The sequence below is a fragment of the Rutidosis leptorrhynchoides genome, chromosome 6, assembly GCF_046630445.1.
Source record: "Rutidosis leptorrhynchoides isolate AG116_Rl617_1_P2 chromosome 6, CSIRO_AGI_Rlap_v1, whole genome shotgun sequence".
In the NCBI taxonomy this organism is placed as follows: domain Eukaryota; kingdom Viridiplantae; phylum Streptophyta; class Magnoliopsida; order Asterales; family Asteraceae; genus Rutidosis; species Rutidosis leptorrhynchoides.
The window spans coordinates 125,573,134-125,593,513 of record NC_092338.1 but is presented as its reverse complement, the minus strand read 5'-3'; the positions used below and the strand labels follow the sequence as shown (position 1 = coordinate 125,593,513).

Sequence of the window (20,380 nt, the reverse complement as noted above, 5' to 3'; positions counted from 1 at the left end):
TCATTAATAATAACTACGACGTATTGAACTCCGTAACTACTACTCATTAGGCAAAGCGGAGATGCACCTAACCAACGATTCGTTTCCTTGTCAAATCGTGCTCTCAAAGAATGAGAGACTTCCTAGGATTTGTAAGCCAAAATTTGGTATAAACATACAGTTGAAGTGATCTATTAAATACTTGTTTTTTAGTCCCCAACAATTTTGGGCATCCCTCCCCGATTCATATTTTATCTTGGTAGAAGAGCATTCTCTCAGATATCACGTCTTCATACGACCGACTAGTAGATTTTACGATCTTTAAGCTCTTCCATAACCTGGTAACATCATTCCACCTTAATATTTCTAATACACGACAATATTCGAGAAAAAAAATTTAGTTTTTGCAAATGAATGGACCTTTGATCAAGAAGGTAAATCTTATATCCCCTCAAAATCTCGTAATGATCTATGTAAACCCGTAGAAAATTGATTTCCTTAGATTTTCCTTATGTATTAACCATATCCATAATTCTGGATTTACGGCCAATAGGTTCTTGGTGACGAAGAATATTCCCCTACCAAGTCCTAGTAGTGTTTCGCATGCATTTTCATCTTTGTATAAAGAGATAACATGTATGAATGTATCAAACACTCTAACCAAATTTCATAAGCAAATATGTGAATTCTTATTAAGTATACTTCATAAATGGCTTGCAGATACTGTTCGAAGAGAAGCTGCTACCATCACGGTTGTATTTCCTTCTCCAAATGACGACAGGTAATTACAAAAAAAAAATTCAGTTTTCTTGGTTAGAAATTTTTGCCGGCATATTGTGAATATTATCACTTGTATGTTAGCAACGATTATACGTTTATAACCGTCAATATATTTTTGCAACAAAGAGTAATGGAAGACAGAGTTCCTAACTTTTAGAGAAGCTGTTGGTGAAACCATCTTTAGTACATCCACCTCCAATGGGAGAAGGTGGTCTCTTGCTAGTAAGTTCGGTGCATTTTCTTGTTTAAACCAAGGCACGTTTGGTTTAATATTAATTCGCCTTTTGTAATGTGGTCTCAGTACCTAAGAATGCTAGCAGTAGGATATGAGAAAATACAGGAACTTGTCAAAGATCTACACAGTGTCAGATGAAGTGACTTGGATATTAAAGGCCTAACGGAATCTCTTTTTCTTGATCACAAAGATATGCATATCAAGTATGAGCAAGCTTCTTTAAAACAACTTTACAAAGCAAAGGTTCTATGGCTTCTAATCTAGCAGCCAAAATCAATATTGTGTTCATTTGTCTCTTAGACCAAGTAAGTTATTTTTTAGCAAGTTCTAGGGCTTTATCGTATGCATATATTAGGTTTGTTTTGCTCATTCATCTTTTTATGCTGCAGGTAAGTCAATATACAACAGAAGAATTGGAAAAAGCTACAGATTCGCTCACAGAAGCTGCTGCTGCTGCTTCAACTGTAACTTTTTACCCATGCTTTTACATATAAACCAAATTGTTCTATGCCTAATACAAGTACCTTTTCACGTTGAGATAATTTTTATATGATTTAAAACAAAAATACAGGGGAACTGTGATGTAAAGCTAAGGGGTATAAAATACTATTAAATTTTACAAGAAAATACTATTAAATACGATACAATTTTACACAAGATATTTATTTATTTAGAGAATGGATATACTTAAACCTTGCTACAACACTTATAGGCAGTGTACCTAATCGTACAGTAGTGTAGTTTTTAGTAAGTCCGGTTTGTTCCACAGGGAAAATCTTTAAACAAAGCTTAACGCTATATTAGTTTACTTTTATAAAAATACAAATATATATATATATATATATATATATATATATATATATATATATATATATATATATATATATATATATATATAAGTAATATTATTATTATAAAGGGGGGGGGGGGGTTTTTACCGTTTAATGACCGGTTTGTCGATTTTAAAACTTTAGTCGAAGTTAAAACCAAATGTAAAATAATAAATAAATACAAGACTTAATTTAAAGCGTAAAGTAAATAACGATAATGAAATTGCGAATAATAAAAGTGCGATAAAATAAATTGCGATAATTAAAAAGTACGATAATTAAAAGTGCAATTAAATACAATAACAATAAAAATGCGATAATTAGAAGTGCAATTAAATATAAAATAAAGGAAATTAAATATGAAATAAAAGAATTATGCTTATTTAAACTTCCGTAACCATGATGTTTGACGTGTTGATTTTAGTTTTATGCCCATGGGTTAATTGTCCTTTGTCCTGGATTATTTAATATGTCCGTCTGGTTTTTGTCCATAACAGTCCACCAGTCATAAATATAAAGTGCGAGTGTCCTCGTCAAATTATCCTTATACCCGAAGTTAAATATTCCAACTAATTGGGGACTTAAACTGTAACAAGGTTTTATTACTTTGTTTAATAATTACACCAGAATGTCGACTGAGTGTAACCCAAGGTTTTAATACTTTGTTATCAATTATGCCAAGTGTCCTTGTACATAATTTCACCCCTGTTTTAATAATTCTAGTGGCTATTAATCCATTCCCGTGTCCGGTTAAATGAACGATTATTTGTACATATAAATACCCCGCCCATCGTGTCCGATCGAGTGTATATGGTAATTTATAGGGACGCCCAATTGTAAATCTTTATATTAACATTAACAAACTATCATTTAGTTAAACAAATATAAAGCCCATTAATAGCCCATAGTCTAATTTCCACAAGTGTCGTTCTTTTGTCCAAACTCCAATTATGGTACAAAGCCCAATTATCCAATTTTAGTAATTAGCCCAACATCATGATTACTTCGGATTAAATAAGCATAATAATAACTTAGCTACGAGACATTAAATTAAAAAGGTTGAACATAACTTACAATGATTAAAAATAGCGTAACGTTACACGGACAGAATTTCGACTTACACCCTTACAACATTCGCTAACATACCCTTATTATTAGAATTATAATTAAAATTAAAATTAAAATATAAATATAAATATATTTACGTATACATATATAGAGAGAGATTGAATTATGGATGAAAAAATGATCAGAATTCGTTGGGCTTTATAGGGAGTTTCAGTTTTTGGGGCTCCGCGACTCGCGGCCCATTCCTTCTTCAAACTCCGCGAGTCGCGGAGTTTGTAATTACATCTCACTCCATTTTGGCTCTTTGTTTACCGACGGTTTATTATATAAATATAATATATATATAATTTATATAATTAATTATATATTATATTATATTAATATACATAGTTAACTTGTAATTTTTAGTCCGTTGTGTCGAGCGTTGAGAGTTGACTCTGGTTCCGGTTCTGGATTTTCGAACGTCCTTGCGTACAATTTAATATCTTGTACTTTGCGTTTTAAATTTTGTACTCTTGTAATTTCGAGACGTTTCTTATCAATAATTGGAACCTCTTTGATTGTCTTTTGTACTTTTGGGCTTTTTGGTCATTTGCGTCTTCAATTCGTCAAATCTGTCTTTTGTCTTCACCTTTTATTATTTAAACGAATATCACTTGTAAATAGAACAATTGCAACTAAAAGCTTGTCTTTCTTGAGGAATAATGCTATGAAATATATGTTCGTTTTTAGCATTATCAAATATTCCTACACTTGAGCGTTGCTTGTCCTCAAGCAATATCGTCTTGAAATACTAGAATCACTTCTTTATTCTTCACACTTTGTACATCAATGACTTCTATACGGCGGTATAAACAATGGTAGTAACGATATGGTTTACAGTCCCACATGACTATAAAAATTTAGATCCATTAAGGAAATTGGATCTTTATGAAAACATTTGATCTTTTGAAAATTAAATCTAGTTTTTACCCTAGATAAGTTTTCCGGAATAACCCTTCACCGGTGTTTGCAAATTATTTTTGTGGGTTTGGTGGGTTTCAGATTTGAAAATTTTAGCTCAAAACTTGCGGTTTTGTATCACCCACTTGCTAACCTGTATTAGGAAAGCAACACGTCCAGTTTACTTGTCCCGTATATTACCTTTCGGTAAACTACCGTCCGGTTGTAAAGGAAAGCGTTGAACAAGCAACTGTTAAGGCAATGTCCCCTGACATGCTTTTAATTATGGTCTATAACGTGTCGGACGCAATTACTATCCTTGGTAGGAGCAATAGTAAAGCTCACCCTTATGATTTTTCGGTCTGGCACAAGGTCCTGTCTTTAACCATGCTATGCAACCACCGTTCTTACGCTTGACACCCGATTTGGTTCAGATGACCTAATGAATTCCAGGTGAATTCCTAGGATTTTACGTTCAATGGTAATGAACGCATTGAAAATGGGTTTTTAGAAAACAAATCGGTTTGTAATTTTGATCAAAATATTTTCTCGTTCAGGCACGAGTTTAGATATCATTGAATTCCATGAGTTTGTAATTCTCAATCTTTAAGGTCAATCTCAAGGATTGAGTAATATCAGTCTTAAAAGCTGATTTTTAATCTTTAAGGAGATTATCCTTTCTGGGGATCTGATTCATTAGTCTTATCAAGCTAATTTGCACGGTGCCTCCCCATTGTACGAGATAAATCCTTCTCATGGTTAGGATAAATCTGACCACTTGGTGACCCTGTTTAATGCTGAGGTTCGTGGATTTCCTGCTGATTTTAGAGATGACTTTTCTAGATTTTTCGTCAACCTACAGCTGGTCTGGACGACAACTTCATGACCTAAATCAAGAAGCGCGTTTCTTTTTCGGAAGACTTTACTTTCTTTTAATGATGGAATTGATTCATCGTGTAGATCCATCTTTTCTTTCAAATATATTACAGTAAATCGGGTAAAACTGATTAAAATCGTCCAAAACAAAAGTACATGCAATAACTTTACAGAAACATGTGATAGATAGTTTTTAATTGAATAACTTGGTACATTCTCCCCACACTTAGTTTCTTTCTTTGCCTTTTTATTCTCCTTTATTCCATTTTAAATGAATTCAATCGTTTTAGGGTGTTTCTCAATTTATGTCCTTTCCGAGGTAACGATAATTTCGGTGTTAAAACCTAGTTTTATCGTTCATAAATATGTATAAACATGATTTTGAGTTCATTTAGTTGAAAATCTTGAAAATTTTTACTAGAATTGGGTAGTCAGTATATAAGACTAGGGCTGTTCTTTATTATCAGAGAGCACTAGATTCTAATACAACTACTACTTTACTAGTATTTCTAATGGTAACCAAGTGTATAAAGTAAAAATTTTAAAATCCGAAAGAATTTAACCCCTTCCCACACTTAAGATCTTGCAATGCCCTCATTTGCAAGAAATCAGTAACAATTTAAATTATTGAGGGTGATTTGTGTGAAAATGATTAAATTTTACCAAAGTTTCCAAACATATTTGTGTTTGCTTGCTGAATGATAAATGGTGCATATCATTTGTTCATTCCGTCTTGTTGTTATATCACATTTATTTTGCATCTTGTCGTCAAAATTAGTTGCTTTTGCTGAACTTAATGCCAGTCTTTGAAAATGCGTTGTTTTACCCTGTTGTGTACATAAGATAAACTGCATACATATATACATATTTTTGAAGTTTGGTATATTACCCCACATTCAAAAATTATTAAAATCTAAGAATAAAAGTTAGAAAATTATAAAAACTATTACAATATTAAATAAGTATTAAACGTATCAACATTACAAATTACAAAATAAATAAAACTAAGTAGACTAGGGATGATACTGATACCAGTAGGGGTTCCATGCATAACCATAGGTGCTATAAAATGCTTCGGCTGGGTTATACGTAGGATACGGTGGTTGAATCTCTATAGACCAGGGAGGGAATATGGGCGATGGAGTAGGAATATAGTTTCTACCTATATGTTGGCAATAAGCTATGATTTGGTTTTGATGAACTTGCCAATCTTCAAATGCTCTATGTCTAGCATTTTCGTACTCCTGTGAAGCTATAAACCTTTGCATTTCTTGCATTTCATTTCCCCCTCCTACATTACCTTGCTGTTGGTTTCTCTCAACCTGTGGATGTCTACCATTATATCGTACTGCAGCGTTATTTCGCCTCTTCAAAACTTTCGCACCATGGTATACATTTAAACCTATTGTATCGCGGGGTTCTGGTTCTTCGACTAATAATCCCCCCGACTTATATCCACACCGAGATATTCAGCAATCAAAGTAATAAATATACCACCTCCTATTATGCTATGCGGTCTCATCCCCCTAACCATAGCTGATAAATAATAACCCACACAATAAGGTATACTTACAGCGCTTTGTGGGTCTCGAATACACATGTGGTAAAACAAATCTTGTTCATTTACCTTTTCCTTGTTCTTACCTCGTTGTGTAATCGAATTGGCTAAAAACCTATGAATTACTCTTAATTCAGCTCTATCTATATCCAAATAAGAGTAATTCCCCCATTTGAACCGGTGATGGCTAGTCATTTGACTCCATACACCATGTGTATCAAAATTTTCATCTATCTTTCTACCATTTAGTATCAACCCTCTACAATCGGCAGATGCTAACTCCTCAGGCGTATATATACGTAAAGCCTGAGCCATGTCTAGTAAAGACATGTGGCGCATCGAACCTCCTAACAAAAATCTAATAAAAGATCGATCAGTTAAACTAGCTACCCGATCATTTAATTCTATACTACACAACAATTCTTCACACCATACTTTATATACAGGTCTACGCATGGTGAATAAACGTACCCAGTCGTTAAAAGTAGAATTACCATACCTCTGTGCAAGTAATTCCCTAATTGGCCCGGCCAATTCTACAGCTTCTAATGGTCCCCATTCTATGACCCTAGGTACCTCAACAACTTTAGAATGAAGAGTATGCAAACCCCTTTGGTATTTTGGATAATCTATCCAAAGTCTGTCAAATCTCAGGTTCGGGTGAAAATCTTCCAAGTGCATATCAGAAAATGTCATGACTGGATGAGGTATATCTTGTTTGTAGTAGTTATTCACCTCCTGTTGTTCCACATTCTCAGCAGGAGCATTGCGAGCTTGGGATGAAGATTCACCCCTTTCAGTCTGCAAAACACATCAATCACAATTTTTGTGCATCTAAATATGCATTAGTGTCAGCAAAATCATCAATCAAAATAATTACAATGACATGATCAATTTATATCAAACTTAAGCTCATTTTCATATTTTCATCAAATCTACACTTTTTCAAATAAGCATATACGAAAATGTTTGCCAAGTTCATAAGCATTCAACTCAAATAACATGTCAAAATAATCATTACTAGCAATTAAACAAGTTTCAAATGGCATTATCTCTCAAAAATCAAGTTCATGAATTTTAGACTTGAAAAAGTCCACTTTAATTCACAAAATCATGTTTAGGCTCAAAGTTTGGACCATTTAACTACCTAAACATGTTACACTACTTAATTTAGCAACAATTCATGACAAAAATCAGCCATAACCTGTTTATATCAAAAAGCCCCAAATTTGCTCAAGAACACAAACCCTAGATTACTCAAAATTTGAAGTTTAAGGCTTCTAATCATGTTAAATAGCATCAATCTAGGTTATACAAGCATAATACATAAACAATTTAAGCATAATTACACTAAAAAGCATCAAAATCAAATTGGGTATAAAATTGCTCAAGAACACTAATTTTCGGATTAAATGGTGTTTAGGTGTAGAAATTTACCATTTTTCTTGAGTAATTCCTTGATAGCATCCTTCTTAACATGATTTTAGTAAAAGATTTGATGATTAACGGTTAAAAATTGTGATTTTGGGGGTGTTTTTCGGGTTTTTGCGGGTTTTATCGCAGTGTTTTCGTGGGTGTGGGTTGGGGACTGATCAGTTCTGCCCCTTTTATTTTTTTCGGTATTTTTGGAACTCCGCGAGTCGCGGTGTTTTTCCCTTTCAAACTCCGCGAGTCGCGGAGTTTGTATATATATATTTTTTTTGAACATCTTATACTAATTAAAACAATTAAGTAATTAATTTTAAAATTTTGTTTCCCTTGTTATTTAGGACGAGGTCGTTTCGGATCGATGTCATAGTCCGTTCCTCGACAAAATTTTAAAATTTGTCTTTTTGTAGCGATTGTTTTAAAAGCTAAGATTTTTGGGTTTTTTTAATGTTTTTGGCATACTTTAATTCAATAAGATTAAAAATAATGATAATAAAAGTTCTCGTCCCTCCCTTGGGTAAAGCAATTTCGGTTCAAAGACCTAGTCTTCAACTTACGACGAATTTTAAAAATCATATTTTTAACTTAATGAGATAAAGTAAATTTTTGTTTTTAAATTCACACAATTTAAATATAAAATTCAAAATTAATGTCACGACCCGGAAAATTTCGACTGATTTTGAACCAAACTTTCGACACGATTTCATATTTTCTATACGATAAGCAAAGTCTGTTATGTTGAATCTCAAAATTCTTGAACTGTTTACACGAAATCAATTACCCTTTGATTGCGTTGACGATTCACGAACTTTTAACTGTAAACAGAAATATATGTATAAATAATCATATATGTACATAATGATATATAATAAACTAAATATATTAATGTACTAGTATGTGATTTAGTTATTATGAACGATAACTTAAAATGACTAAAACTTATTATCTTAAATATAGAGGGTGGATTGAATATACATAATTTATCAATGATAACAAAGTAATTAAATGTTACTATTGCTTTCATTAAAATAAACATAAATATTAATATTAATATCAGTATTATGAATATTATTATAATATATACATATAAAATTTGATACATTTAAATTGTTAATAATATTATTGTTATCTTTATTAATATCATTATTATTATTATTATGTATTATTATCATTAATATAATTACTAGTATTATTAATAGGGTTATTAATATTATTAATACTAAAATTATTAAAAATTATTAAAATTGTCAATATAATACAACTTATGTGATTATTTGTAGTAATATGATTATTAGTATTATTATTATAATTAGTATTATATTTATTATTATAAATTTTATAGTTATTATTATCATTATGATTAATAATAAAATTATTATTATTACTATTATAGTATTATAAACTTTATTAAGAATATTCTTTTAATGTTATATGTATTAGATATTTAGGAGGTTTAATTGTAAATACAGATATATATATATATGTAAAGATAATTCAGATAAAAACAAATATATATTTAAACGTGTAATCCTTCCTTATCAGATATTTTTTTTCTGTTTACCCGTGGGATTATGTCGACTAAATTCCGGATACACACACCATCAATCCATTCATGATACAGCACCAATCAACCATTTACATTATAAAACATCTGGTATTAGTCGCAAATTAAAAGAGAAGGAAAAGAGAATACTGAAACAGAAAAAGGTTTTGACCCTGTTCTTGACTTGAATTAACAAAAACTCACATTCGGATCTTTTCTCAAAATCTAAAAATTCTGTTCTGTTAGGAACGATCCATTTAAAGTTTATGGAAAGTTTCAAAGCTTAATTTTTAGTATATAATCCGAATTATCAAGTCAAAATTTTTGTAAAATAAAGTCAAACTTTTGTTCTTGATTGAATTCGAAATTTCTGTTAGGAGTTAAGTTAAATTGATGATTCCATTGGTTTCTAAGATTGATTTGCAAAATATTTCGAGTTATAATCTTTGTTAAATACGTACTCAAAAGCATAATCAATATTTTTTTTTCTTTCTTAAACACCGACGGCCTAGCAGGCCTTTTTCATTTTTATTTTTTTGTTGTTTGCTTTCTATTAAAATCAAATGAATAAGTGAAATCGTTTATATTTATAAATCATAAAACTATTCTATTTTGTAATCAGTTGTTGAGATTAAGGATGTCCAGTGGTAAGAATTGAGGAAGATGAACAAGAAACAGAAATACAATTGGTATAAAAATAATTAAATAGATTATTAACTCAGAAAAATCAATACAGAGCAATGGTAAAGGATTATGTTGGGTATTCAAGAGGTCGCGGGTTCGAGTCCCGGCTTGGGCAGTTTTGAATTTTTTTGCCTTTAAAGGTATATCACTTATCAATTTAGTATTATTATTATTATTATTATTATTATTATTATTATTATTATTATTATTATTATTATTATTATTATTATTATTATTATTATTATTATTATTATTATTATTATTATTATTATTATTATTATTATTGATTATTGTTATAATTATGATAATTATTATTATTTCCTAAGAATTTGAAGTATAAATATTATTATCATTTACCTAATTAATAATATTATCATTGTTAATATGAATAAAAAGTATGTTTATGATTAGACTTAACGATGCGATTAAGATATTAAGTATTAAGAACGATATTGGTACTAGGAAATAAACAAGTTAAAGATGATGTTATAAGTTATAATAAGAAACTATAATCGTTATTATTACTAATATTATTATTCAAATTATTAATAGAAATTATCATTTTTATTATCAATCATTATTAAAATTAGTATTATTATCATACTTACAATTATTATTATCACTATCATTATTACCACAAATAAAGTGACAAATGTTATTATCCAAAATTATTATTTTCAACATCAATATTAAATCTAATTAATTAATATCACTATTTTGGTATTATCATTAATTTAACAAATAAATGATATTTGTATATATGTATATTTAATACGCACAACTTAGCTATATTAATATTTATATATATCAATGAAAATATGTAAAATAATAATAAAACTTATAAAATATTAAATATATAAATTACATCATTAATAATAATATATAAATTTATTCGATTACGATTATATATTTTAATATATATATGAATAATATAGGTTCGTGAATCCGAGGCCAACCCTGCACTTGTTCAATATCGTCATATGTATTTTTACTACAAAATACATTATTGTGAGTTTCATTACTCCCTTTTTATATATATTTTTGGGCTGAGAATACATGCGCTGTTTTATAAATGTTTTACGAAATAGGCACAAGTACTAAAACTAATTCTATGTGGGTTTAAACCAGAAATATACCCTTAGCTTGGTAACATTAAACTACTTGTCTATGTACGGTAGGCGCGAATCCTAAAGATAGATCTATTAGGCCTGACAAACCCCATCCTGACTATTGGATGCTTTAGTACTTCGAGGTTATTTTAAACACACCTGATTTGGTGTACTTCAGAGGGTAAAACATGAACGTTAAGGCTTGTTACCGGGTGCCTACAACTTATAGAATACTTTTATACACTTGCGAGTGTACATATATTTATAAACGGAAATCTTGTGGTCTATTAATATATTGAAATGATTGTTATGATAAACCTATGAACTCACCAACCTTTTGGTTGACACTTTTAAGCATGTTTATTCTCAGGTATGAAAGAAACCTTCCACTGTGCATTTGCTCATTTTAGAGATATTACTTGGAGTCGTACATGGCATATTTAAGATCAGTACCTCGCAATGGGACCAAATGATGATGACTTCGTCCAGGAGGATTAGGACGGGTCGTCACAGGTGGTATCAGAGCGTTGGTCCTAGCGAACCAGGTCTTGCATTAGTGTGTCTAACTGATAGTTGTTAGGATGCATTAGCGAGTCTGGACTTCGACCTTAGCTGCATATTATAAATATTGTATATCATTCCTAGTGGAAAAATTTCCTGCTAATCATTCCTAAGTCTAGATATGCCTTACTTCCTTTATTGCATAGATAGTGTATAGACAAATTTATATCTTAGCGTATCTATTACGGTAAACTTTGCCTGATATCTTCCGTAAATTTCTCCGTAATTTAAGGGATCCTGGTACTATATATATCTAGGCATATTATGCATTGAGAATACCATCCAACTATCATTTCCTGACACTAAGTTTTTCATACCAAAAATCTTTTCTGTGACCGCGTACGATGGCCTCTACGAATCGACCAAGTTCTCCTGACTCCGAAGATAGTGTGACGGGAGCGCACCAACCGATCAACTACCGTGATTTCTTTAGAAAGTGGGGATGGGTTCGCGAAATACTTACCCTATGGAAAAATGAAGAAGGTACTCCATATCACGAGCCGAACTTACCACCTAACGTCGGAGTGCTCGACCCGCTCACCGGCGAACCTGTTCGCAACACCGTTTATACCCTTTTTGCAAGAATTTTTCGTCTTGAGGCTACCATTAACGGAACTAGAGAAGATATCCGACCTCTACCTCACACTGATAACCAACCAGGGTTAGTAGAAGAAGTTAAAGAACTCCGAGCTCGAGTACTAACTTTAGAGAGCACGGTACACAATTTGCAAGCACTAACAGTATCATCAACACCAGTAACATCATAAACCTCAGCACTAACAGCACTAGTACCACCAACAACAACATCCGCGTCACCAGCTTCGACATTTCATTCTGTACCTCGAGTATAATCATCGTTCTACATGACGTTCTACATCATTTATCTTAGTTCGACATAGTGATTATGTAATCTCTAATGTTTTAGAGATTATATATTCTTGTTCTAACGGTAAATCAGATGAGTTAATATCATATTAACTCATAAAATCCATGATTACATCTGAAGAAAAAATATATATGTATGTATATTTTCATAAAGATTGTAATTAAAAATTCTTTCGTACAAACTGTTAATGGTGAAAATATTTTAACGGGTAGGTAATACCCGAGGAATATTTAGATTTCACATTAATAAGTTACACTGTACAATCTATAAATTTGATTCAACGGTCATTTACTATCATACTTAAACTACCGATATACATATCCGTTCATCACAGAACAACTATTTCCATTCAATTTCATATTTGGATTTTGATCTATCAAAATTCAACAAGTGGCATAATGAAGAAAACATTGGACAAAATAAAATTTGTTAGAAACAAACGGATTAACTAATTGAAATATTGTTAAGATTCCACGCTAACTGTTCCAGCTAACTGTTCCTAGCTAACTGATTACATTTTATTTATCGCAATTTAATTATCTCAATTTTATTTATCGTTATTTAATTTCTGTTATTTACTTTACGCATTTAATTTATCGTCATTTAATTTCTGTTATTTATTTTACGCACTTTAAATATCGGGACACGTATACAAGGTTTTGACATATCATATCGACGCATCTATATATATTATTTGGAATAACCATAGACACTCTATATGCAGTAATGCGGGAGTTAGCTATACAGGGTTGAGGTTGATTCTCAAATAATATATATACTTTGAGTTGTGATCGAGTCTGAGACATGTACACGGGTCAAGATATGTATTAATTAATTCGAATATTATAAATTAAATTATATATGAATTATTGTACTGTAAACTATGGACTATCGATTGGGACTATCAACATTGGACAATTTAAAAAAAAAATGAATTAAAATATTAATTATAACATATGAAACTAAACGATTCTTCAAGTTTGCCACTTGATTTCATCTTAAACCTCGTTTGTATCTTGACGATTACAATCTGCGTTCACACCTTTTAAAATTTTTGAAAACACCTCGATCGAGAGGATGAACCAGCCGCACTTTATCTACGAAAGAAAAGATTGATGCATATAGTTATGCATCTGAAAAACTTTCGGAAACTGAGTAAACGTTTAACACGTAGATGTGCTAATTCCTTTAGTGTTATTATTACCCAAAATAATTCGGTAATCCCTTTCAAAGTAGCAAATTTTGTCACAGCTCCAGCAAGTCAACTCCGACTTTTCATACGAAATAACCTTATTATAACCTTGATATATATGCGTACTCTTTATTGTTACTGGAGAATCTTTTATATTCCACCATATTACCATCAGCGTTTAATCATCTAAAAAAAAAAATACAATTCTCCTGAAACCACCTCAGTTTGATAACCGATGACCCAGATCCGTTAACTTTGAAAATGCTGACGAAGTAGCATGTTGTAGATGGTCTTAATGGCCAATAGTTGATGATAAAGAAGGAAGTGTTAGGAACGCTCGATAGAAAATTTGGTACTGAAAATCGGATTGAGCACACCGTGAAAGAAACAAAGAACAAATACAAGGACCAAACCCTATATTCAAAGAATCCAGGTAATTCTGGATCCGATGAAATCTTTAGAGAATATCATGCTCTGAAGTCACGTTAAAATCTTGCGAATTTTTTTTTTTTCACCAACCTTTGAACTTAGAAATTCCAAAATATCATCATAAATATCTTCGATATTTCTGAAGACATTTTTATAAATATTCTCGTCCGAAATTATATACTTTTTTTTATGCTATCTGTATTACATTATATTGGAAACTTCTGTAAAATTTAAGTATAAATTATGAATGAATTGTGGACAAGTGTTGGGAACTGATGTATGAGTTAGTATAATATAATGCGCTTGGCCAACGTGATTATATTACAGTAAGTCATGCTGAGTTTCTAATGAAACGCGATGATTCTCAGTACCATTATCATGTGTCATGTTACATAACTCTTTCATTCTACATAACCTCCGAACATATCAAGAAGAATAAATTCTTGATAGTTCTATCCTCAGTAATTTTGATAAATTTGAAAATCAAAACATGCTATCACATTCCTTCCTGCTTAGAACATTATAATCATTCGAAATTCTATATCTACGAATTCAGAACCATTATTCGCTTGACTTGAAGTCGGGAAGAGAAAACAGAAGCGTAGAGCTTCAAAATATAAGGGAGAATATAAAGCCCGATAACAATGCATAAATTACAAACCGTGTATGTCAATGTTTATAGCAACATAAAGACACGGGAGAATTAAAAACAATATAACCCCAAAGGCGAAGTAGAAGAAAGTAGATTCCTCTGGTGGAAGTTGAAAAAGGAGAATGAATGTTGCGATAGTAAGGATGAGGACAACGATCAGAACTGGATTAAGCATTTTCACAATCGTTTGAAAGTATGGACCGAGAAGAAAGAATTGAAGTAGTGAAAATAATGGAATGAAAGAAGTCCATTTATAGTGAAAATACTAGACAAAGAAATCAAGACAGATTTCCGCATTTAATTACAGAGATCTCAATTTCCTTATCCGCCAAAAAAAAAAAATCAAATCTTCTAGATTTCGAAGATTTTCCCTAAATCCCTAGAATTCTGGAATTCAACCGTTACTACGTCAAAAGTTAAGAAGACCTTAACTCAATCATTTCGCTCTTTTGTGATAGCTTCACTCGTACGCTTCGCATGACCGAATCGTTTTATCCATATTAATCGAAAATGATAAAACACTAATCATATTCGTCATGAAAAACATTTCTATTGTTATCCATGACCACCTCGATCAAATTTCGGGACAAAATTTCTTTAACGGGTAGGTACTGTCACGACCCGGAAAATTTCGACTGATTTTGAACCAAACTTTCGACACGATTTCATATTTTCTATACGATAAGCAAAGTCTGTTATGTTGAATCTCAAAATTCTTGAACTGTTTACACGAAATCAATTACCCTTTGATTGCGTCGACGATTCACGAACTTTTAACTGTAAACAGAAATATATGTATAAATAATCATATATGTACATAATGATATATAATAAACTAAATATATTAATGTACTAGTATGTGATTTAGTTATTATGAACGATAACTTAAAATGACTAAAACTTATTATCTTAAATATAGAGGGTGGATTGAATATACATAATTTATCAATGATAACAAAGTAATTAAATGTTACTATTGCTTTCATTAAAATAAATATAAATATTAATATTAATATCAGTATTATGAATATTATTATAATATATAGATATAAAATTTGATACATTTAAATTGTTAATAATATTATTGTTATCTTTATTAATATCATTATTATTATTATTATGTATTATTATCATTAATATAATTACTAGTATTATTAATAGGGTTATTAATATTATTAATACTAAAATTATTAAAAATTATTAAAATTGTCAATATAATACAACTTATGTGATTATTTGTAGTAATATGATTATTAGTATTATTATTATAATTAGTATTATATTTATTATTATAAATTTTATAGTTATTATTATCATTATGATTAATAATAAAATTATTATTATTACTATTATAGTATTATAAACTTTATTAAGAATATTCTTTTAATGTTATATGTATTAGATATTTAAGAGGTTTAATTGTAAATACAGATATATATATATATGTAAAGATAATTCAGATAAAAACAAATATATATTTAAACGTGTAATCCTTCCTTATCAGATATTTTTTTTCTGTTTACCCGTGGGATTATGTCGACTAAATTCCGGATACAGACACCATCAATCCATTCATGATACAGCACCAATCAACCATTTACATTATAAAACATCTGGTATTAGTCGCAAAATAAAAGAGAAGGAAAAGAGAATACTGAAACAGAAAAAGGTTTTGACCTTGTTCTTGACTTGAATAACAAAAACTCAAATTCGGATCTTTTCTCAAAATCTAAAAATTCTGTTCTGTTAGGAACGATCCATTTAAAGTTTATGGAAAGTTTCAAAGCTTAATTTTTAGTATATAATCCGAATTATCAAGTCAAAATTTTTGTAAAATAAAGTCAAACTTTTGTTCTTGATTGAATTCAAAATTTCTGTTAGGAGTTAAGTTAAATTGATGATTCCATTGGTTTCTAAGATTGATTTTCAAAATATTTCGAGTTATAATCTTTGTTAAATACGTACTCAAAAGCATAATCAATATTTTTTTTTTCTTTCTTAAACACCGACGGCCTAGCAGGCCTTTTTCATTTTTATTTTTTTGTTGTTTGCTTTCTATTAAAATCAAATGAATAAGTGAAATCGTTTATATTTATAAATCATAAAACTATTCGATTTTGGAATCAGTTGTTGAGATTAAGGATGTCCAGTGGTAAGAATTGAGGAAGATGAACAAGAAACAGAAATACAATTGGTATAAAAATAATTAAATAGATTATTAACTCAGAAAAATCAATACAGAGCAATGGTAAAGGATTATGTTGGGTATTCAAGAGGTCGCGGGTTCGAGTCCCGGCTTGGGCAGTTTTGAATTTTTTTGCCTTTAAAGGTATATCACTTATCAATTTAGTATTATTATTATTATTATTATTATTATTATTATTATTATTATTATTATTATTATTATTATTATTATTATTATTATTATTATTATTATTATTATTATTATTGATTATTGTTATAATTATGATAATTATTATTATTTCCTAAGAATTTGAAGTATAAATATTATTATCATTTACCTAATTAATAATATTATCATTGTTAATATGAATAAAAAGTATGTTTATGATTAGACTTAACGATGCGATTAAGATATTAAGTATTAAGAACGATATTGGTACTAGGAAATAAACAAGTTAAAGATGATGTTATAAGTTATAATAAGAAACTATAATCGTTATTATTACTAATATTATTATTCAAATTATTAATAGAAATTATCATTTTTATTATCAATCATTATTAAAATTAGTATTATTATCATACTTACAATTATTATTATCACTATCATTATTACCACAAATAAAGTGACAAATGTTATTATCCAAAATTATTATTTTCAACATCAATATTAAATCTAATTAATTAATATCACTATTTTGGTATTATCATTAATTTAACAAATAAATGATATTTGTATATATGTATATTTAATACGCACAACTTAGCTATATTAATATTTATATATATCAATGAAAATATGTAAAATAATAATAAAACTTATAAAATATTAAATATATAAATTACATCATTAATAATAATATATAAATTTATTCGATTACGATTATATATTTTAATATATATATGAATAATATAGGTTCGTGAATCCGAGGCCAACCCTGCACTTGTTCAATATCGTCATATGTATTTTTACTACAAAATACATTATTGTGAGTTTCATTACTCCCTTTTTATATATATTTTTGGGCTGAGAATACATGCGCTGTTTTATAAATGTTTTACGAAATAGGCACAAGTACTAAAACTAATTCTATGTGGGTTTAAACCAGAAATATACCCTTAGCTTGGTAACATTAAACTACTTGTCTATGTACGGTAGGCGCGAATCCTAAAGATAGATCTATTGGGCCTGACAAACCCCATCCTGACTATTGGATGCTTTAGTACTTCGAGGTTATTTTAAACACACCTGATTTGGTGTACTTCAGAGGGTAAAACATGAACGTTAAGGCTTGTTACCGGGTGCCTACAACTTATAGAATACTTTTATACACTTGCGAGTGTACATATATTTATAAACGGAAATCTTGTGGTCTATTAATATATTGAAATGATTGTTATGATAAACCTATGAACTCACCAACCTTTTGGTTGACACTTTTAAGCATGTTTATTCTCAGGTATGAAAGAAACCTTCCGCTGTGCATTTGCTCATTTTAGAGATATTACTTGGAGTCGTACATGGCATATTTAAGATCAGTACCTCGCAATGGGACCAAATGATGATGACTTCGTCCAGGAGGATTAGGACGGGTCGTCACAATTAATATTAAAAATTCACACCAAACTTACAATTTAAAATGCATAAAAATAAAATTCATATTTTAAAAATTAAAAATTCACACCAAACTTAATTTAAAAATTCATATTATAAATTCACACCAAACTTATATTAATTTTTCAAATATTTACAATTTTAAATATATTGTTTTTACAAAGTTTACAATATTAATTTAAGATTTATATATTAATTTTAAAAACATGGTAAAAATAAAATTAAAAATCTTTTTGGCTTTTTATCCTACTTTAATCAATCAAATATTATCAAAAATATGCGCCCCTCTTTTCGGTAAAGTAATTTCGATTCCATGACCTAATTTAACTCATGACGAATTTTTGAAATATTTTGGGTTGATTGATTAAAGATATTTATACCTTAAGAATAAACGTTAAATTTCGCAGTGATGTAATAAATTTTTGAATGATATCAATAATTTCGGTCGCCAAACCTAATTTTATTCAATACCAATTTAATACTTTTTAGCGAACAAATTAGCGTTTATTATCAAAAGGTTAAAAAAAAAATTAAAAATAAAAACTGTACAGACTTACCTGTGAGATAGTATTCTTAGTTATACGATCTATCCCATTCATAAGATAGTCGGTTTAATTGGTTTTCCATGGCTACATAGGCGTAACCTCGAGCATTCAGTGTTTTTTCTTCTAAACATATGAACGGTCCGTCTCTGCATAAAGTAACAAATTCGGTATTTGAATAGGTTTGATTATTTGAACATTTACCTCCATGTGACCATTTTCCACATTTGTGACATCTTTCTAGGTGTCGTGCTCTTCTTTTCGCTGCGGATTTTGATTTTCCTTTACCAAATTGTAATTTATTATCTTCGCATCTGGATTCTTTTCTTACTCCGTCCAATCTTTCTCTGATTACTGATACTATTTCACTCAGAAGTGTGTCATTATTACGTTTAGTGATCAAAGCGTGTAGCATTAGACCATGGTTTAATTCACAGGCAGTCTTCATTTTGTAAAAACCTAAAAAAAATAAAAATTCAGAATGGGGGGAGAAGACTAGTTCTTTAGGGTCTGCTAGGGAAAGACCATTCGGGTTCCATTTTCGAGAACTACACGAAAACAGACAATCTAACTCTAACAGAAATACATATTATCCTTTAAAGACTTGATTCTCCCCACACTTAGTTAGCTGTGGTGTCGAAATTGTGATTAACTTCATTGTCGAATTCCATCAGACTATCTATGTACTGTTTAACTCTGTGACCATTAACTTTAAATTCAATCCCATTTGAATTTATCAATTCTACTGTTCCGTATGGAAAAACTCTTTTAACTATGAATGGTCCAGACCATCTTGATTTCAATTTTCCAGGAAATAGCTTGAATCGTGAATTGAAAAGAAGAACTCTGTCTCCTTCTTTAAATTCTTTTGAACTTCTGATTCTTTTATCATGCCATTTCTTCGTTCTTTCTTTATAGATTAATGAATTTTCGTATGCTTCATGTCTTAATTCTTCTAATTCATTTAGTTGACTTAATCGTAGACGTCCAGCTTCATGTAAATCAAGATTACATGTCTTCTGTAGTGACCCGAACTTTTCCATGCTTATATATATTAATTGAGATTGATATTTACATGATTAAATGTTTCTAACATGTTAAGCAATCAAACTTGTTAAGACTTGATTAATTGAAATATGTTTCATATAGACAATTGACCACCCAAGTTGACCGGCGATTCACGAACGTTAAAACTTGTAAAAACGACATGACGATATATATATGGATATACATATGGTTAACATGAGATTATGATAAGTAAGTATCTCCATAAGTATATTAACAATG

At 29.9% G+C, this 20,380-nt stretch overlaps 1 long non-coding RNA gene across 1 annotated transcript; it reads left to right on the top strand.

The window, feature by feature from the left end:
- The first annotated feature begins 698 nt into the window (after positions 1-698).
- LOC139851946 (uncharacterized) lies at positions 699-1,291 on the top strand. The gene is made up of 3 exons (XR_011760825.1): positions 699-760; positions 886-981; positions 1,061-1,291. It is a non-coding gene; the product is annotated as an uncharacterized lncRNA (long non-coding RNA).
- Positions 1,292-20,380: the final 19,089 nt, after the last annotated feature.